The sequence below is a fragment of the Sphaerodactylus townsendi genome, linkage group LG01, assembly GCF_021028975.2.
Source record: "Sphaerodactylus townsendi isolate TG3544 linkage group LG01, MPM_Stown_v2.3, whole genome shotgun sequence".
In the NCBI taxonomy this organism is placed as follows: domain Eukaryota; kingdom Metazoa; phylum Chordata; class Lepidosauria; order Squamata; family Sphaerodactylidae; genus Sphaerodactylus; species Sphaerodactylus townsendi.
The window spans coordinates 39,974,663-39,997,686 of record NC_059425.1 but is presented as its reverse complement, the minus strand read 5'-3'; positions in this window follow the sequence as shown (position 1 = coordinate 39,997,686).

Here is a 23,024-nt window from a genome sequence, read left to right as displayed (position 1 = left end):
GTGTTTTCCAGAAAAAGAACTCACACATGTCAATATGCTTCGAAATGTTTTCCAGAAAAACTTCCCATTACTGTCATGGCCTCTGACTCTGGAATGTATGAAGTTGCCCAACCATTTATCAGACTGAGATAGCATCTTTTCAAGGTCTCAACTAGAGGTCTTCTGCAAGAACTGAACCAGGGACCATTCTGTCCTTGAGCTATGGTCCTTCCCCTTCCTCAGCCTATGCATGAGAATTAGGTTGTTGATGAAAACAGGCTTCCTGACATCCCTCTGGCAGCATAATGTAGTATGTGGCATGCCCTTCTCACTGAGGAGCTAATTGAATGTCTTTCCAGCTCCTGAACTTTTGATGGCCAAATTATGGTTCACCTTATCACTTACAAAATGATTAACAAACTAGAGATTTATTACTGTACTCACACAGTTTTACAACTTGGAATGAATGTTTGTGCCATGTTCCGGAAACCTTATTATCTTATTTATTGCTGGTACCTCATAAATACTGCACATTAATCTTATTCTGGGATGTCAGGTGACAGTTAGTTTCCCCTCCCCCCATCTCAGTTTGTGTGGCTGTAATTAGGCAACAGGAACAGCTGATAATAGAAACAGAAATGTCATTAATTGTGGCTTTATTTTCTTTCTGCCAGAAAGCCAGGCTTGGAAGCTTAGGTAATTTCATCACCTTTCCATCCCGGTTAGAATCAATAAATGGTTGTGAAAATCCACTGGCCCTGATGTGTCGATATATCACTGCCTTCATAATAACACATACATGGATAAACAGGCATGGTGCCCCTTTAGAAAATGAAGTGACAGAATTTGCTCACTTTATGATACAACATTATTTGATTAATTACTTTTCTTTTTCACAATCATGTTTTTAATTAGAAAAGGCACTTACAACAGGAATGAAATCAGATAAGGTCACAGTCCACATTGGAGTAAGAAAGTCATAGAGCTTCCATTCTCTGGAAATCTGTTCTGTCTCTCTCTGTCTCTCTCTGTCTCTCTCTCTCTCTCTCTCTCTCTCTCTCTCACACACACACACACACACACCAGAGGAGCCCATTAAACATGCAACCCTACATAAACCATTATCATAGGCTGCTGTTTATCTCCACAACAATGTAAATAAAGAAAATAATCTTTTTATTACCTTTTTAAAAAAATCTGTCCTATTTTCTTGAGAATTGTCTGTTCAAAAGAACTTTCACAGTTTAAAATTAAGGTTACAAATTCAACAGAACAATAAACAAACTATGCAGGCGAAATGTCAAGAGAAAATGCTACTAGAACACGGCCATACAGCCCGGAAACCACACAACACCCAATAAACAAACCACCAGGATGTACCCATTTGCAGAACAAAACAAACACTTTTTAAAAACAAAAACCATAATTAAAGGGTTAACAAAAAAGCCCAACAGAATAGAAAGTTCTTTGCCTGATCCCAGAACATCAAAAGTGAAGATATCGAGCAAGCCTCTCAAGTTGAGAGGTCTGGTGTCACTGCTGTGTGCATGCAGCCAATGAGGTACATAATGTCTGTCCAGATGTATGTTTACATTGCAATACTCATCCAAGCTGCACTGAATACAATGCAGACAACTGGTGATATGGGTGACACAACTCAGCACCCCTTCCCCCATATCGCTAGTTGATGGGATTAGGGTTCAATGGCAGCACATTTCTTGCACTATTTGTCCAGATTTTGCAGAGACACCCAATTTTTTTCACACCCTAAGCAAACTAAGTTTTTGGTGAGAAATTCAGAATGAATGCTTTGCTTACTGGGCATTCAAAATTATTTGGAGCTGTTTCTGTTGGCAACAGAGGATAGGGCCAGCAATAATGAGTATATAAATTGTGAGCAGAAAGGTACTGGTTGGACATTAGGAATAATTTTTTTATGGTTAGAGTAGTTCATTGGCAGTCTTTAAGCAGCAGCTGGACAAAGGCATGTTAGGGATGCTCTAGGCTGATCCTGCATTGAACAGCAGGTTGAACTAGATGGCCTGCACGGTCCCTTCCAATTCTATAATTCTATGAACAATGTAAAAATAACAATAGGTAGGCTTTTCAGAAATCCTCCATGTTCCACAATGACAGCTATAGAAAACCAGAGGCAACAGATGTGGACAGTCCAGAAACCATTAAAACCAAACTTCTCTTCAAGGCAGCAGAGGAGTCTCCTCTTGCTTTTCTGTCTCCCCTCAAAATCTGGAGCTGCCCAGGTTTATTTAGCAGCCAGGCTGGCTCTGAAACTTGGTGTCCCAAATGTGCTGCCTGAGCCATGGTCCTTCAGGAGACTTCATGGCCAACCCTGTCTTGACTGAAACTAAGCCTTTTGCTGCGAATCAAGAGCTTCTTTCAAGCACGAACTGCAGTCAATGAACAGCCCCAGCAAGATAATTGGAATGCAGAACAAAGGCTGCATTTAGTGCAAAGCACAATAGCATAAAAGAGTTAATGCCAGAACTTCAGAGAGCCTATTATGAATCTGTGAAATGTCACAACTTCTTTGCAGGCTGTGAAACACTTTATTTCCTTTCCCTTCTAAAACATCATTATGCTTCAGTAGGCATCGCAGACTTGAAAGTAATGGAATGAGATCAACATCGCAGTTCTTTTCAGCGAGTGTCGCTTTTTGCCTCAGAGAAATTAATCGGTTTTATGAGAAACAGCTTTAAATACAGTGCTCCTCTTGCGGTAACTTAGCATTTTATATTTGTCATTACGTTCTCATGAGTTGCAGATGGGCTGCAGATGCACTGCCTGGCTCTTAAATATTGGATAAGGCATGGCCTTCATGCTTTGTGTAAGGATTTCACACCAGTCAACCATGTCTTTGGGAAAACTCTCAGGAGTTTTTAACTGCATGATTGTAGCAAAATAACTGAGGCATCATTATGATAAGAGTCCCTATTCCTCCATGCTACTGGTCCATGGGTGCTATCCTAGGAGCACTTTCTTGGGAATAAGACATGTTGAATAGATGTGAGTAGGATTCCAAGTAGGCCTTTTCAAGATTTTAGCAAGCCTACTCAGACCCACAAAGCTAACTGCAGGACACTAACTCATAAGGCCAACAGGAGCTTAATAAATCTCCCGGGTTTGGGAGATGGAGGGAAGAAAACTCACACCCCAAAATATATATATTTGGGTCAAAATAGGAAGTTTCTGATGCTGTTGGGATGCCATTCCTCATAAACAATGACAAAACTGAACACAGTAGGAAATACAGACATGCAAAATTTAACATGTAACAGCAAAACAACTATGAAGTTGAGTGTAACAAAGCTCTTGTGCAGCCCACAACCATTCAAGGCTTGCACTGCTCTAACACCTAGAGGTGCATAACAACAAAGGAATGTGGTACACTGAGCTTCAACATATCAGTGTATCATTTCCACGGAAACTCATCCCCATTAGAAATGACTGAAGATAGAACGAGATCACCAGTCACTCTTTCAAAAATCCTTGCTTCATGGAGTCTGCACTCCATCAGCTTTCTTTTCAAGTTTCAATGCAGCCTGTGTTACTTCCGGAGAAATTTGTTTAGCTGTTCAATGCATGCAAAAGCTCCACTGGACTAATCTGTGCTTGGAAGATTCTCTAGTGATGTCATTCCTGCCAGACTTCCAGGAGAACGTGGAAAAGTCTTCCAGGAGAAGTTAAGTCACACTTTGTTCTGACAAGAACTGGAACATCTCAGGATTAAAAGGAAAAAAAGTGATGATTGGCCAGAGAGAAGAACGTATTCTAAAGGAGGGGGACACATAGAGTATCAGCAGCTCAAGAATATTAACAAGATATAAAAAATAAGAATAGCTGTAGGGATATCACTATAAACTGGCTTTATACCAGTTTAATAAAACCCCACGCATCAGTCTGAGAACTGGAATTTGGTGAAGGTGCTGCAGATTAGATCAGTCCCCCTTAGATCAGTCATGTACACCATGCTCAGGCATATAGGGTATCTCTGAGCTGCAGTTCTTAATACAAATCTGGAGTTGTTAAATAAAGCTTTATTATAGATACTAGCAATAAAGCACATTGAGTGAAAAAATACAATGGGATCTGGAAAACTGTTGTTTACAAAGCTGAATTTTGGCTTTGCAAAAGGGGGGAGCAAGGCACCTGTGAAGATGGTACCAGCTTGCAAAGGGGAGGAACCAGCAGGGTGCCTGTGAAGATGGGGAGAGTTCTCTCCATCTTCATGAGAACTCCCCCACCTATTTGCAAATCGAATCCCAGCTTTGCAAGGGAGGGGGAGCCAGCAGTGTGCCTGTTGCCTTCATGCAGCCACTTTCACAATAGGACCTCCTCCGATTTGGAAAGTGTCTGCGTGAATGCCTGAACATTCCCTACAACAGCAGCCTTTACAAGGGCCTTTACTGCTGCTGGGAAGTATAGTTCTTGCTAATCTGTGAGGAGCTGGTTTCTGGACCCTCCTGGATGACTGAGCACTACACTTCCCAGCAGCCTTCTCTTTTTCTGGTTCATCATTGGGAACATGCTACTGAAATATATAGTATGATAACAAAAAGATAATAGGTATCAATTCAAAGAAATCTCAAAAAGGAAAATAAACAAAGCCTCTATTTATTGTCGAGGGCTTTCACGGCCGGATTCAACTGGTTCTGGTGGGTTTTCCAGGTTGTGTGGCTGTGGTCTGGTGGATCTTGAAGCTGACTTCCACCAGGTGTAACAGACTTTCCTCTGTGATACACCTCTGAAGATGCCAGCCACAGATGCAGGCGAAACGTTAGGAACAAGATCCACCAGACCATGGCCACACAGCCCAGAAAACCCACCAAAGCCTCTATTCTTGCTGTAGCTATGCACTGATACTAATTTGCTAAGTTGGCTCTAAAACAGAACGGCTTGCTGGCTAAGATTCAAGATACTACCATACAGATACCAACAAGTATTCAAAACCTGGGCATCAACTGATGCCTACAGAGAAAAAAATCTCTTTTTAAAAAACTCCTGGGAGGCAGAATTTCTCTTCAAGACTCTTGCCTCTGTCAGCAGTAAGTTTTGACCAGGAGTGGGGGTTTTGCTTTGAAGCTGACCTCCGCAAGGTCTGGTGATAATTACCAAAGGCAGGGAAGGTCCAGAAAGGAGCTGACACTAATCCAGGGGTGATGGTGCTTAATCATCACCACTTACTGAACTCTTTAAGTGGGTATCAGTTGAGGAGGAAGATGATTGGGGGTTTCCAGCGGATAATAGGGTGCGACAACTTCTTTAGCTGTTTCCCCGGCATGTGATTAGGTCAGTCTCCTCTCAGGGCATTCTGAGGTAATTTTTAATTTAGAGTTAGCTAGTGTAGCAGAATGATAGCTTTTCTACCACATTTGCTTGCATAGAACTACAGTTGCCAAGGTTCCCTTTGGAGAGAGGATGACAATGACATGAGCCTTTGTCTGTGGTGAATATATGCCCACAGGAGAGAGAATGACAACAGCTGTAATATCATCTGCCCCAGGCAGTGCTTTTCCCTTGCCTAGGAAAGATTTGTAATAGAGGAGATAGCAGTCAGTAACAAAAACAACCAGCACCCTTTTTTCCCCGTAGCTTCAGAATTTCCATGAATTTTACAGTTTTAATTAAACCTATACTCTTTCTCATGGAAATCATGTGCTCTAGCTAGGGTTGACAGCCATCTGCTATTAACTCCAGGAGTTTGGGGGCATAGGTCATTGGTGACATTAAGAGATTTGAGAAGGTCCTAGAGCATCAACATGATACTCTAGCATCACTTCCAAGTATGTGTCACTCTTTGCTGTGGAGCCAGATTTGGGTCCCTCTGTATTGGTGCACAGAGGTAATCCTACCTGGTTCCTCCTTGGCCACCTGCCTTTGTTTAATCTAATATACAGCTCTTACAGTGCTTGGCCCCCATGCCCACCACTAGACTTCTGTGCCTTCCCAAAGTAAGTATTCCCTTCCCTGACTCCAGTTCCTTGTCCATTCTGACCTATGAAGTCTGTCAGAAGCATTTTGATTCCCCTCCCATGGTTCCAGCTGACCCTGGGCCTTTAATTAGAATACCTAAACCCTCATCTACAGTTAATCGTCACTTCAACACAATAAGAAATTTTATTCCAAACCCACTTCATTTCATGAAAAACCAATGAGCGCACTCAAAAAACTCCACAAAACAAGAACCAGAAAGAAAAAAAATACTACCCCCCAGCAAACACACACACATACACAGAGCAACTTGAAATAATATTTTGAAATGAATTCTGCCAGTCATGAAGATGTTCAGTCAAAAGAGAACAAGGTTTTCACAGGCAGTTAGCAGGCAGTAGAAATCAAAAGCAGACCAGAACAACAGCAATCAACAGCAGACTCCAAAAACTCTCTGTCTGAAATGGAAAAACTGTTTTTACCCAATGCATAAGACACTCCACAGGGAGCAGCAACATTGAGAACATCACTCCCCCCAGCACTGTCTCAGCAATAGTTTATAGGAAAGCAAGAAGTCTCCTTCTTGCTACAACAGTGTTCCAAGCCCCTTTAGGCTCCACTTTACTTTTAAAAGCCGTTTTCCACAGCTGCTTTGTGGCTGCAGGGAACCTAATACTCAAATTATTAAAAATTCAAATGTGTGTTGACCTTCATGAATAGATGTGTAGTCAACCTGACCTGCAGCAGTGCGGAGGGGGAGAGAATAGTCTTCCTCCTGAGATACTGCCCTGTCAGACATGGCAGAACAGTGCCCTGAACTTAGGGGTCTGTTTGGATTCAGAAACTCCATCTTGGAACTGTGTCTGAACTTGTAGAAAAGAATGCCTAAAGCACACACCCTCACACTGCACCCCAAGCTTATGCCTGGCACATATGCAGGAAACAGCATTTGAATATGAACAGCACTGGGTGAAACCAGTTCTGGGTGAAACCAGTTCTCTTTTGTCTAAATTTCTTATTATTTCCTCTGAGTCATCATCCTTATGACCATCTGTGTTGCAATACCCATTAAGGGTCATTACCAGAATTGTCTAACAGCCGGCAAAACCCATCAAGATAATGGGTCAGCCATCAGGTCAATGGTCTGACACTCTGACTATTACTTCACCTTGGAACAGCAGGAAAAATTCTTTGTTAAAGGATTTCCCCTGCCCCGACATGTTTTTCCCTATAAAAGCCCCCCCCCCCCCAGACCCCAGTCAGGTGTTCAATATTATCACACCACCATGGTGCTCGATAATATTGTTCAAACAGCGCTGATCATCCAGAGCCTAGCCATTAGGTTTCTGTTTCCTAGACATCCACTACAAGTCTGATAAAGATAATCTTTGATGCCCCATCCCTTCTCTATATATATCCAAAACCTGTCTTTCACCTCTAAATTACATCTTGGGAAACCTTGTATGTGTGTGTTGCATTAGATCTGTTTAAAAAGGAAGGGGGGTGTCTGCCTCACATACAGCTCATACTGCATTTTCATTGTGTCCTAGAAGACTGAATTTGTTATAACCTGATTTTCCATTACCTTAAACACACACACACACACACACACACACACACACACACACACACACACACACACGTGTGTGTGTAAAAGACATGATAAGAGGAATTTCTATACTGCCGCTGCCAGGCCTCACAATCGGTTCAGTGCTCTTTCTCCTGTTTATGCATTCAGATATCATGCAGTTCCCAGTACCATGGTTTGAAAAATGTATCATCATCACATGATATGTTATATGTAGCTGGGCTGGATGTGGGGGGAGGGGAATAAAGCATTTATGACTCATTTGGAGGATGTACATATGTAGGTACATATACCACTGTGCTTCTGATGACCCTGAAGATCTCTGCTGCTATCATTCTTTACCGTCTTAATTATTCATCCCTGGATATGAAAGGAAGTGCTGAACCTGCTACCTCAACACTTCAGTTTCTTCACTGCCAAAAGGCCAACTTGTCACAGATGCCCTCAAATCTGCTAAATAGGTTTCAAGTATGTAGAAGAGTTCAATCACCACTCTGTATGCACAGTCTCCCCTGCGCACAATAGAGAACGGTATCGCACCATGGTTTTCTCTTAGGAAACAAAGGAAGGGTGACAAAGTTAATCACAAATTCCAGATTATATATCAGACATTTTCTTTAGAGTGGCAAGATGAATTTGCTAAGTACTGCAAATGATGAGACACCTCCCACCCCCATCTCAGCTAAAATAACATCTTCCAGTAACTGGAAAGGAGTTCTAGAAAATGCCCGTAATGTGATGATTTTCAGCAGACTCTGGGCTACCTGCAGAAACAAAGTGCCATTTATACAGGGATGGGTCTGTGCACCTCCCTTTCCCTTCCCTGGAGGTCTTGTAGCATGTACAGTCCTAGTATTACCCCAGGCTGCAGTAGATCACCACTTGATCAGATAGCTCCAAAACTATCTGATACAGCAGGTGGTGTTTTAGTTCACTGCCCCATGAATCCAAGGGCTTAGTATGGGAAGGATCAATATGCTCAGGAAATTCATGTCTGCTTCTTGTTGATGGCAGGTAAGATAAACCCACAAAATCTCACACAGACAGAGTTGCATTTCAACAAGTCTTTACTACAACAGTAAAACCACAAGAAGGCAAAAACGAAACTGCTATAAAGCTTTGTTTCAAGAAAGGGAAGTTTTGTTAAAAGTCAGAGATATAAGAAGGGGACTCTTAACATAATAAGTCATAGTTCCACCTATAGGTGAAATCAATCATTTACTCTCTCATTCAGTCAACACACATGCATAAAGTTCTGATCTGTTCATAATATGTTGCCTTTTCATACTGCTGTTAGGCACCAGTAACATTACTGATCCAGATGCCCCACAGTTGTAAAATGCTGCAACTGTCTCCCTCTCACTCCTTTCACTTCCTTCCTGTGTCTTTTACATAAAATTAAACACTGACAGTAAAGGAGAGGGAAAAATTAAATTTCCAAGCATCCCCCAAATGCCCACTGGACATCATAGGACCGTGGTGGTGAACCTTTGGCACTCCAGATGTTATGGACTACAATTCCCAACAGCCCCTGCCAGTATGGTCAATTGTCCATGCTGGCAGGGGCTGATGGGAATTGTAGTCCACAACATCAGGAGTGCCAAAGGTTTGCCACCACTGTCATAGGAGATGACTGTTTCAGTCCCAAGTGATAGCAAGTATATTGATGGTGGTGACAATCACCCATCCCTGACCCTTTCTTTCTTCTATATGCAGGGGACAGCTCAAATGCCTGATATTTGTTGACAAGCCAAAGCCAGGAAACTGGCAGAAGCCAAATGCTGGCTATTCATTTCAGAATAAAGGCTTCCAACTCTGCCACTACATAAACACTGTGCTCTGTTATCAGGCTATGCCTGAAAAGCAGTTAGAGCTGCAAATCCTTGTGGGCCAAAGTGTAGCACGGTAATATTTTTTTTCATTTTTACTCAGAATTCCCTCATGAACTACGGCTGAACAGTTATATCAAGAAACAGTGTGAAATAAATGTTGGGACAAGTATTTTACAATCAAAGCATGGATGTGGAGTAATGTTGCCAACCACCAGATGGTGGCTAGAGATCTCCTGCTATTACAACTCATTTCCATTTGGTTCTGGTGGGTTTTCTGAGCTGTGTGGCCGTGGTCTGGTGGATCTTGTCCCTAACATTTCGCCTGCATCTGTGGCTGGCATTTTCAGAGGTGTATCACAGAGGGAAGTCTGTTAACTGGTAACAGACTTCCTTCTGTGATACACCTCTGAAGATGCCAGCCACAGGGGCGTACCTAGGCAAACTGGTGCCCGGGGACAAAACCTGAGTTTGGTGCCCCCCCCGCCCCGGTGTATCGGCAGCCACCCTCCCCCACCATGACCAAACAATGATTTTTGTACCAGCTCACAAAACACCTCTCACTCCCAGCAAAACATACGTGGCTCTCTCCCCACCAACTCTTTTCCTAATTTCCTAATCACAACAACCCTACGAGGTAGGTTGTTAGCCAGAGAAACAACTCCAAGCCAGTGCAAGTCGGTATGAAGCATGTAAATCTCTCACAAATCACCCCCAGCAAAACATTTACCAAACAAATGTCAGCTCAAATGACATCTCTCACAAAACACCTCCAGTGGAATCCACCCCCAAAAAGCATCACTTTCAATGGTGTTTAAACTAGGGAACTCAGATTCTTCTTTCAAATCTACCTTAAAGAGAGAATCTGGGGTCTCTGGTTAAAACAAAATTGAAAGTGATGCTGTTTGGGGGCGGATTCTCCCCCACCCTGAAACAGCATCACTTTTGAGGGTTGGAGATTCAGATGAAACAAATAGCAGATTCGGCTGGAATCTGGGCAAATTTGGGCACATTCGGACAAAAATTGTCCACCATGTCCCGCTCCAAATATGAACAAAATGCGCAATGCAAGGTATTTGGGCTTTGGGGGGGTATTTTTGGTGTTTTTTTGGCCCGCAGGTGATGCCCATTTTTAAAGTTAGCGGAACCATGAATTCAGGGCATCATCCAGAGATAACTGCCCTGATGATACCACCTTGAGTTTGGTGATGTTTGGTTCTAGGGGCAGCAAAGTTATGGACGCCCAAATGGAATGCCCCCCATCCCCATTGTTTTCAATGGGAGCTAACCTGAGATGGAGGCTACCCATTTGAGTGACCATAACTTTGGTCCTCCTGAACCTAACTTCCACCAAACTTGGGTGGCATCATAAGAATAGTTAACAGATGATACCTCTGAAATTCCTTGGTGTCACTAGCTTTAAAAATCACACTCCCTTCCAGGCACCCCAAGAAATTTGCCCAAGATTCTTTGTTTTGCAGTGATTTGGGTTCCATTGTAGCTGTAATGAGGAATTTCCTGAGGCAGGCTGCGTAACATTTTTTGAAGCCGATAGAGGCACCCTCAGACTTTCAAGGTGGCTCCAGGAAGCCCTCCTGGTAATAGGCTTCCAGGCTTAGAGACCTTTGCGCTTCTGAGTGGTCCACTTTTATGGGCCCTCAAAAAGGGCTCTATTCTCTTGTTTTCCCTGCTCCTGCACATGAAGCCTGCTGGCTGAGTTCTCTCAGAACTCTCTCAACTTCCCCCCCCCCACTCCAGAAGGAAAGCTCACCAAGCTTGGATGCTATTACTCAAGGCCTCTTGGAGCCACCTTGAAAGTCTGGCACCTCTATCTTCAAAAATGTGCAGCCAGCTCTTACACACTCAGAAATTCCCCAGAATCTGCCAGGCTTTTCAGCAAGTTCTGTGGTGGGAAAAAATATTTTTCCCACCATAGACTTCAATGGGGCTTTCTGTTATGCCCGGCTCTGTGGTAGGGCACTTATGCCCAGCTCTGTGCGGGGGCACTTATTTCCTGCAGGGCTGCTTGTCTGAGTCTCCTGAAAGGAACCAGCCAACTTTGCTGAAGTTTGCCTGTGATGGCCAAATGCTGTGGGCATCAGGTTCACCTTCAACTCGGTGCCCACAGCATTTTCCTCTTCCACACAATTTTTAGCAAATTTGGCTGGTTCCTTTCAGGAGACTCACACCAGCAGCTACAGGAAATGCACCCACCCAGAGCAACATCCCTACCACAGTGCCTCCTGTTGAAACCTCTCCCACAGAGCTATCTGGGCATAACAGAAAGCCCCATTGAAGTCTATGGTGGGAAAAGTAATTTTTCCCACCAAAGAACTTGCTGAAGAGCCTGGCAGATTCTGGGGAATGTCTGAGTGTGTAAGCACTGGCTGCACATTTTTGAAGATAGAGGCACCAGACTTTCAAGGTGGCTCCAAGAGGCCTTCTGGTAATAGCATCCAAGCTTGGTGATCTTTGCTTCTGGAGTGGCGGGGGGAGTTGAGAGAGTTCTGAGAGAACTCAGCCCACAGGCTTTCATGTGCAGGAGCGGGGAAACAAAATAAGCCTTTTAGGGGCCCATAAAATTGAACCCCCAGAACAAAGGTCTCCAAACCTGGATGCTATTACCAGGAGGCCCTCCTGGAGCCACCCTGAAAGTCTGGTGCCTCTATCTTCAAAAATGTGCAGTGTACCTACACACTCAGAAATTCCCCATTGGCTACAATGGAGTAAAGTCACTGCAAAACAAAGAATCTTGGGCAAATTTCTTGGGGTGCCTGGAAGGGTATCTTTAAAGCTAGTGGCACCAGATTTTCAGGGTATCATCTGTTAACTATTCTTATGATGCCAATTCCTGCTTTAGGAAGTTAGGGTTCAGGGAGGAGGACCAAAGTTATGGTCCCTCAAATGGGTAGCCCCCATCTCAGGTTAGCTCCCATTGAAAACAATGGGGATGGGGCACCCCATTTGGGGGTCCATAACTTTGCTTCCCCTGAACCAAACATCACCAAATTTGGGTGGTATCATCAGGATAGTCTCTGGATGGTACCCTGAAATTTTGGTGCCACTAGCCTTAAAAATGCCCCCCTGCAGGCCGAAACGTGAAAAAACACTTAAGAACTTTAAAAAAACACAAACGACCCTGAAATGTTGGCGGCCCCCCCACGTGACCAAATGGGGGCTCCCGGGGACAGAGGATACCCCCTGTCCCTAGGCAGGAACGCCACTGGCCAGCCACATATGCAGATGAAACATTAGGAACAAGATCCACCAGACCACGGCCACACAGCCCAGAAAACCCACCAGAACCAGTTGAATCCAGCCATGAAAGTCTTCGACAATACATCATTTCCATTTGTTGCCAGTATCCACGCACAATTAAAGCTCTATTTTCCTATGCTCAAGCAGCACCACTAGCCTTTTTTTACATACTTCCCTAGTTAGTTCACAGCTGCCTAATAACTAAAACTCAAAATGGAGGGATATATGGCATAATTAATAATCCCTACAGGCATTCTGTAGAATCCTGTATATTGAATGCCATTTTAAAAGAGAAATCCTAAGCAACATTATCAAAGTGCATGATTTAAAGATTATGAATAGTTCAGAAAAACTGGCATTCAAATTTTTAAAGCAGACCCAATTTTGGCAGCCAGAAGGTACTGTGGTAAATCTCATTCTAGAGAGTAGTACCTTAAACCACAAATAGGGAGGGGGCTCATTGCTCAAAATGTTCCCTGCACAATAGAATCCTTAGTAAGGGGTAATTTTCTTACCTCAGCTTTCTCATTGATACATTCATGTGTTATAAGCAAGGAACATTTCTGTGCACAATCTGAAGTTTTGCAGATTAGAAACCAGCTTATCTATTCATCTGCTTTTTGTGAGAAGAAATTGACATGACAAGAAATTTCGACTTTTGGAGTATAAAGGGGGAGGGGGGAAGAGAGGTCTTACGTGACCTGAAGGAAGTACAGTTGTTTCTGTAAAATCACTGAAAGCAAATGACATAGCTTATATAGCAAAAAAGAAAGAACAGAGAACATTAAAATTAGCATATCTGCTTTAAAATGGCTGCCTTTCGTGCCAGTTATTAAGGGATTAAAACCAGGGCACTCACAGATGAGTTATGGTTTATCTGCATATTTTGGGAACTCCTCAGTGAGATGGCCAGCCCCCCACCCCCATGGGTTGCAAGGGATTCCCGCAGCCAACACATCCTGATGGCTATTAGCTGGCCAGTAAGTGGGGGGATGGCTGAAAATGGGGGATGGCCACATCCCGATGAAGCATAATCACTTCTAGAGTGCACTAGAAGTGATGTCAGTATGTTGTTGGCACTGCCAGGGATGTGCTGGTATTTGGGCAAAAAAGGAGTATACCATAGAGTTTTGCCCAGATGCCAGAATATAACCACAGGTGATGCACTGACATCACTTCTTGTAAGTGCTAGAAATGCAACCATGTTGCTGGCCTGGGCTTTCCCCATCCACCCCCACCATTTGAAAGTATCCCCTACCAGTTACCAGGAGGACTAGCAACCTGCCTCAGATACACAGAAAAGTTTGGCTTTGTAAATTTTTCAAAAGAAAAAGCAGCAATCCCCTTCCTTCCACCAAATAGCCTGATCAGGACTGAACATGTTCTTGGAGTACAGAGTGTTGACAACAGCTGAGAATCAGTTAAAATGTGGGGGGTGGGGCACCAGCCTGCTCAAGCCCCTGAGTGGTTACTGAGCTTTAAAAACAATATTTTGGGGTTAGAGTGGGAGTTTCCAAATTTCTTCCCCATCCCACAATTTCTCAGGTCCCCTGCTATAAAAAATACAGTATCTTTTTTTAAAATTTAAAACATTTTATGATGCCTTTCCACTCAGTCAGGGCTCACCAGATGACAAACATAAAAACATTAATAGCAGTTAAACAGTTAAAATATAATGAAAGATATAAAATTCCATTAAAAACATAATGGCCAATTATGCACAAAGTGCTTGCTGTGTGATGGGGGTGAATGTCAGTCACAGCAAGATTTCCTCAAACCTCACTTTCATTTTCCATTCTTCCCTCAGCAAGCAAGGCCACTATTAGCATGACTTTTAATTTGCTTCACTGCCAGGACAGATTTGCCAGTGAGCACAGCTTAGCCCCAGAGATCTTCCCCTTACCCATGGCCAACCTTCCCTCTCCCTTGTGCCACTTTACACACCTTCCTGTTCCCCACACCCCTTCCATGTTGCTGGCTGCTTCAAGTAACAGCAAAGAAGCTCACTCACACAACACTGACCTCTAATTCTCTTGATATTTTGAGACATCAGTATAAAGAGAGCTTGGAAATAACAAGCCTTTGTCTTCCGGCAGCAGCAGGAAGTATAGTGTGGTGTGGAGGGGAGGGGAGGGGAGAGGAGGGGAGAGGGGGAGGGTATTAGCTCCAGGACGGTCCCCTTCTTTAGAAGCTTGTAGTCCAGGGAATAGCTTTGCCTTTTTCATTTTGTGGGGTGGAGGAGAATTTCTTTGGGAACAGTAATATCGACAAAAGTGCATCTTAAAGGGCTAAGCCAGTAGTCTTGACTACCAAGTGCTTTTAAGAATCACCTGATGAGGAGAATTAAGAGAACCAGGCCTGGAGAGCTCTCTGCAGGAATATTTCTGGGAAAAGGAGGGAGTGCCTCCTCGCGTGTAAGCAGAGAAACACGATGAGAGCCCTCTGCAAGCCCACTGCACAGAGATGAGTCCTGAGGTAAGTGTTCCATGCATAATGGGCCATAAACAACCAAGATTAGGAGGAGGGCCAAAAACCATTGTGGGGGACATGCCAGACAAAACAAAAATGTCTTCCTATGCTGGCAAAAGACACTGGTAGAGGGAGACCGAGAAATATTGCCACTGTATATTTATATAATGCTACATGGATTATAACATCTGCACTACTATATAATAGAAAGCCCTGGGAATTTGAAATATATTATCAAAGAGAAAGAACTTGAAGAACTGACTTCTCCGGCATGAGTGTGAGGTCTTCGAGTGGATCCCTGGTTTATATGACTCCATGACCAGGAGTTTGGCTGGGGGCTACACAGATTAGGGTTTTTTCAGTGGCAGTAGCAAGCTTGTGGATTAACCTTCCTTATGAGAGATAGCGCTTTCCTTTATATTTTTTAGGAAGGTGATTAAAACTTTCAGTTTGGACAAGGTTTTTAGGTACCTCAGGCTGGCTTTGTGGTAGAAAAGGTTTTGGATCTGACTCTGGCTACCTGTGATTGTTTAACTCAAGTTCATGTGATACTGTATTTTCCACATTTGTTTTAGATGGTACAAGCTTGGGCCCATATAGTTATGCATTCAGGAGCTTGTGTGAAGCCATAACATTTACACTGTAATAAAATCCATTTCTATTTGTAGTGTACATAGGAGCTAAGAAATTCACTTGCTGAACATTCCATCCCCCTCCCCTTTGCCAAGATACTGCAGTCATCTATGGAGACACAAGATGTTTCTTGTGCCACAAAAGCCAATAAACAAAACTGTAATTTCTACCAATTCCCCTTTCTTGCTGCAGATACCCTCATGTCATTCATGAATGCCCTAATCCCCCAGGAACTGCCTATTTTGAAGATAAGTAGGATGCAGTGGGAGGGAGGAAACAGGTCAGTTCCATTCTGTGGAAGAAAATGAAGTCTAGATCCAATCCCAACCCTTTTCTGAACACTAATTTTGCTTTCAAATTGTCCTGATAATCCATTATGCCTCTTTATAGCACGCATGTCAGAACAAAACATTTGTTCATTAACACACAGTGGCATCATTCAGGGTAGACTTTGAGTCCAAGAAGAACTTTATGACCCTAGCTGTTTCTCTATTAAAGCCCATTTCTTAAATCACTGTGTGGGTCAAAGAGACAAAAGTGAGCTGTAATGAAAAATACTGTATTATGCCCATGTTCCTCATTCGGAAAATTGCTGAAAATACCTGCTTGGTGAATATGAGTAATTTCTAGGGGGAAATGAAGATCATATGGACAACAACACAGCAAATAGGTGGTTTCTGAAAGTAATAGGCAAGTAATGGCTACCTGAACATAAGAACTAGCCTGCTGGATCAGACCAGAGTCCATCTAGTCCTGCACTCTGCTACTCGCAGTGGCCCACTAGGTGCCTTTGGGAGCTCACATGCAGGATGTGAAAGCAAGGGCCTTCTGCTGCTGCTGCTCCTGAGCACCTGGTCTGCTAAGGCATTTGCAATCTGAGATCAAGGAGAATAGAAGTAGAAATTGTTTGTTGATGCTATGGTTTTTAGAAACAGAGAAGAAATTGTATAAATGAATATCCAAGTGCAAAGGAAAGGACGTTGAATTGAGGACTTTGGCAATGAGATTCAGGTGCAAGGCTGTGCAGTGCTTTGCAGTTATTCCACTATATGCCTATTGATTTCAACAGGCTTACATTGAAGTACATCTGCAATGGACTGTACTATTATTTTCTGTATCACCATGGTAGCTTGATAGAGGAGCAAGTGCTCTGTGCTGTATTCTGTCAATCTCACCCTTTGATTTCAAGGGAGTTTGTGCCAGAGATTACAAGAAACCTCCTTATTGATTAACAATGTTGAATCAGAGGCCAGATGAGTAGGGCTGGAAAAAGGCCTGAAGAAACTGTCAGAGCTGTTCCTGGAAACAGACCAGCATCACACAAGACCTAAACTTCCAGTGTTCGACTGAAAACTGCAATTGGCTATTATTTAATATGGATGAAGAATGGCATCTATCTATGTGCTGAAATCCTTTGCATTGGAAACAGAGTGACAACTAGCTGAGTTTTTTTTTTACTGGAAATGACTATGAAGACTGCATTAGGACATACTTCCTTAGTGCCAGTTAGAGTTACTAGCACTGGACTGTTGGTTCACAGCAGACAATTGGTGCATTTTCTGTTTACTGCTCTAAGGTGACTGAAAAACCTGGTAGTTGTGGGTGGCGGTAACTTTTTGAGCTCTCACCCTTCGAAAGGTGGGGAAATGATTCTGCTCTCTTTCCCCTACAATGCAAAGTCCTGTCTCTGTTCTTAGGGAACTGAGAGCCCTTAATTTCCATGTGAGCCAGATGGGCTTGAGATGGGTTTGCCTGTTATAAAAGACCACCAGGAATCCCCAGACCTCAGTTTAGTGAGTAGTTTATTAAAATCTGCATTTATGGTGCATTTGTTGTTTTTGATGAGCAAATAAATAGTGGACAGTTCCTTAAAAGAAAAACCATGGTGACAAACCTAGACAATATTTTATGTATTTAAGATACTTTTAACCCACTTTTCTCAAGACAATAGAGACCCAAAGTGGTTTGTGGCCATGGAAAGTTTTGTAAAGTCGCATCCAACTTAGCTACCCCGTAGGGTTTTCATGGCTTAAGATATTAAGTGGTGGTTTGCCATTGCCTGTCCCTGTGTAGCAATCCTGAGTTTCCTTGATGATCTCCCATGCAAATGCTTGGCTTCCGAGATTTGGCTTGCCTGGACCATTCAAATCAAGCTTACAGAATATACAACAGTAGTAACTACACCCTGGTGTAAATACACTCAATATTAGAGTACAGTACAAATAATAAGTTATGTATACAGTCTCAATTTGCAATTCTATCCAACAGGTGAAGCAATGAGTAATGCAATAGAGGTTTATAAGCTGAAGCTGAGGCTATAAAACCTCCGGATTAGGTTTCATTTCAAAATAATGTTCTTTCTCAAGCCAATCTGCAATGATAGATCCCTTTACAAATGCTCACCCCATATACACTTACTAAATTATGCTTTGTTTCATATGAAGCCTTTTCTTCTGTAAAAATAAACATAACTATGTGTGTGTGTGTGTGTGTGTCTGTGTCTGTGTCTCTGTGTGTATATGTATATGTATATATATATATATATCACTATATTACAGACATGCTAAAACCTCATTAACAAGTCACAAACATAATATATAAGTTAATAAAGAAGACTTACAAAGTCCTTATGCTGTTCCCTTAGACAGCAGGTTCTTTTCAAAGAGCAAAGTAAGGTCCATACAGTGGCAATTAAGTACTCATAGTTAATTGAATACAACTGTAGTCACAGAAATGGTGAGAAGTCAAGATTAGAATTCAGTCCTCCAGAACATTGGAAAAGTGGGTGGATGTGAACAAGATGTAGTTCAACAAGGGTAAGTGTAGAGTTCTACATCTGGGTAGCAAAACTGAGAAGCACTGATACTGAATGCAGGATACACTTCTGAAAAAGATCTTGGGTATGGATGGACCATCAGGTAAGAAGAAGAAGAGTTTGGAATTGTACATGCCTTTCTCAAAGTCTCAAGGCGACTTACAAACTCCTTCTCTTCCACTCTCCACAACAGATACCTCATGAGGTAGATGGGGCTAAGAGAATTATGTGAGTACCAGTGGTGTACCTTGAGTCCCATGTGCCATTGCCTGGATCACATGGGGAGGGCTCATTCAGCCAGCCACCCCCTTCTTCTCCTCCACAAGCCAGGAAGGCACCCTGAGGCATCACAGCCTGTGCCTCACTGCCTGCCGCCATCACCTCTTCCTCCTTCTGTGTCCCCACCCACCAGCCTCTGCCTGATTGCCCAAGGTCACCCAGCAGTCTTCATGTAAAGGGAGGAGGAACAAATCCAGTTCACCAAATAAGAGTCTGCTGCTCATGTGGAGGAGTGAGGAGTCAAGCTTGGTTTGATTCCTGCCCACTCCCAACCACTACACCACCAGGCAAATACTTTTTTATATATAAGATTTTAATGTAGGGATTGATCTTTTTATTGTTTTTACCATCTACTGCTTCTCTACTGCTACCGGTTCTCCAGATTAGAGTCCACTGTTCTTCACTGCTACACCATGTAGACAGTGTGAGGCAGCAGCAAAAAAAAGGCTAATGCAATCTAGGGGTGTATAAAAAGGGGCATAATATCCAAATCACAACATGTCATAGTACCACTGTATGCTGTGTTGGTCAGGGCACACCTAGAATACTGTGTGCTGTTCTTGAGGCCTCACTTCAAAAAGGTTGTGGACAAAATAGAGTGGGTGCAGAGAAAAATGACCAGGATGATCAGGGGCCTGAAGATTGAGACCTAGGAGAAAAGCAACAGAGATATGGGAATGTTTAATCTGGAAAAGAGGAGGTTAAAGGGGAAATGACTGCTATCTTTAAGTATTTGAAAGGCTGCCAGAGGAGAGCAGGAAGCTGTCCCTGTTAGCAACAAAAGTTAAGACTTGCAAAAATGTGCTTAAATTATGAGAGGAAAGGTACAATCAGGAAATTGCGGGGGGCGGGGTACGAGTTGTTCACTAGTGGAATCAGATCATAGGGAGATGGTGAGCTCCCCCTCACTGGCAATGTTCAAGCAGAGGTTGGATGAGCACATCAGAAATTAGGAGTATGCACCATTTTTTCCTGTTATTTTGGGAGCTGAGGCTTAATAGTCCCAGAAACTTTTGAAAATACTGAAAAAAGCCAAATCTCCATATTGAATTTGGGGAAAAAAATGAATCTATGGCCCCTTCCGCACATGCAGAATAATGCACTTCCAATCCACTTACACAATGGTTTGAAAGTGGATGTTGCTATTCCGCACAGTAAAGTCCAGCTGCAAAGTGCATTGAAAGTGGATTGAAAGGGCATTATTCAGCATGTACGGAAGGGGCCTGAACCCTAAAAATTTCTGCTGCCTCTGTACTCCACATGGAATTGGGAGGTAGCAACATTGATGGTGGGTCCAAAACAGATCCTGACTCATGCCAAAAAGATTCAGAATGATTTAGGATTTACTTTACCATTCCCTTTAAATTGCTGCCTTTTTTGGGCAACCCTCTCTCAAATAACAAGGGAGGTCTTAGAAGGGGTTCTGTTCCATTTTTGCCAAATGAACACAGCTCACAGGACTGCTTTATGCTGATCTTTTATTGAGCAGGGGTTGGACTAGATATCCTGTATGGCCCCTTCCAACTCTGTGATTATGTGTTTCTGTGATGCTACCCACATTTTCTGCCCCTACCTCAAAGTCTCCTGATGATGCTATCAACATCTAATTTTGCTCTCATTTGACTTCAGTAGGAGATTCTATAATTACTTCAAGAAAAAATTTTAGGGCTCCCTTCCCCCATAGCCCATTATAACCAGGAAAAGTCTTTTCTGCTAGCTTGCTGAAACTGTTTTGAAAGATCTTAATGTTTTTTCCCCTCAATGAGTTTTTAATTGTACAGGATTTCTATATTAGCTTGAAAATCCCCATTAAAAATGACTTTCACACAGAAGCAAATTTGGAAGGGGTGAGAGAATAATATAATAAAAAAGCAATTTATTTTGGTAGTAAATTCTTTAAGCTCTCTTGTGACTGCTAATTATGAAAACAGGTCTCTCTTATATCTCCTGCTCAATGACTTATACCCTGTAGACAGATTAAAATGCTGAGTTTCTGACATCACTATCAGCTGCCATGGCAACACATGGGCAGCTACCTGATATCTCTATATTTTGATTAGAAGGAGAAAGTTAGGGGCAAGGAATGCTTTCAAACATAAGTACATTTTTAAAAAGTTATTACTGAGTTATTTTAAAAATTTGGCCTTGATGCCTCCATCCCACATCTCAAATATGTAGCTTCTTTGGCACTCTGAGTGGTACAAGAGATTTTTCTCAGTAGTGTGACTGCGTGGTGTTTACATTTCAAGTTCTAACTGAGTAGGAGAGTCCAACTGCATGCATCTTTGCCATCCAATCAGCACACTCCTGGGAGGCCAAATGCCAGTCAGGTAGAGAGATCAAAACCATTGACACTACCTGTGTGGAATAAATATTTACACTCTCCTGAGGTACACTGTTGTATTGTGAGGAAACTGGTCTTTCCAGTTACTAAGTGAATGTGTGACAGAGGACCTCTGAATCATAGAAGGTTATAAAGCCAAAAAAGAATCAGGGCATATATTTTAACATTTGCATTCATTCAGGCAATGTGCAAAATAAAAGAATACGAAGCTGCTTCATATGGGTACATGCTACAGCTGAGCATTATGATTTCAGGGATGGTTCACATGTCCCATCCCCAAGTGTAGTAAAGCATTCACCTGCAAGGGAAATGTTTCATGTCACCTAAGTTGGAAGTGCCACAGTCACTTTTCTGTGATTACAGATGTCTTGTTTTAATATACTGTGGTTACCAAAATGGCTGTAATTTTCACTGAGTAGGCAGTTTATTCATTCACACTACAAGATTCTCCAGCCACTGGTTGCACCCATGTATCTGACCATTAGAATTCTAATCAGGGATGCTGGGAATATCACTGTGAACTTAATCACTAGTCATGATTATAGTCAGGCGATTAAAATGATGTGTTTTGAAGCACCATCATTCATTGTTTGCCTCCTCTTTGCACCTATGCAGTAGGTTGCATCATTTACATAATCTGTGATGGTTATATTGCTTTTTTGTTGTTGTTTCCCCTGTCATGATTTCAAGAACTGACTGGAGAATTCATCATTTACATTCATAGCACCTTTCTGTGTAAAACAAAACCTTTTTTTCTTATAACATTGGATGCAGAGTCATCTTTCAGACAGACATGTCTGAGCTGTTTAGATGCAGATGAACACCCCAACAAATATTCCAGTGATCACTGCACAAAAGGAAAATATAAGTCCAACTATTAGGTAATCAAGCATCTTTAGTTTAAATGCCCAAAATATTCAATATCTAGCTTTGTTTCAACATCCATAAATAGCAATATTGAAAAACAACAAATTATGAGACTATAATTTCCCTAATGTAACTATTAGGCTCTATATGTTCAAATTTTTGTAAACAAATACCAGGTTAGAAAATATGAGAATTCCCCTTTTCCCAGTCCTCATCTCTATCAAGTAACAATTGGAGATTTGATTTTCTTTTTGTTTGTTTTCATTCTCATTCCAAACATTCCATTCATTTGTTTGTTTGTTTTTGCTGTATTCCATATTATACCCATTTGTTTTTGTTATTACCTTCATTTTTGTTTCCATTCATTTCATTGGGAAACACATTTGGTCATAAGAAGACCTTAGATGCATAATAACTGCTTTACCACCTACAATATTGCTAAGTGCAAATTCTGCCATAGTTTTAAGCTGCTATAACCATGAGAACAATGTAATGACTCCTTCGAGGCATATTATAAAACACAAGGTAAACCATTACAGCAAATTGTCTTTAATTTATTCATTGTTTTTGAGCATCACAAGAAACTGTTGAGGAAGACTAGACTGTTGGTGTATGAGAGTAACAGATATTGTACGGGAACTGGCAACATGTCAAATAGGTACTTTATGGGTACCTCATGACAGCCGCTCCACCTGCCAAAATATTTATGAACAACATCTCATGGTGAAAAGACACACAGTGCAATCCTGTGCAGAGTTATACAATACATTCTTTCAAGTCCACTGAAGTCAATGGACTAAGAAGCAGATCTCTCTGCTCAGGATGCACTGACTGTAAGTGGTATGCCATAATGTCACTTTTATTTGTACAAGCATCAGCATGTTAAATTAAGACAACTATCCAAATCATTTGTACATAGGCTGACAAAGATAAGGCTGGATGCTGCCTTCAAAGGTGCCACCTTGTAGGGCACTTTCAAAATTACCCAGCAACACACAGCATGGATCAAGCTGT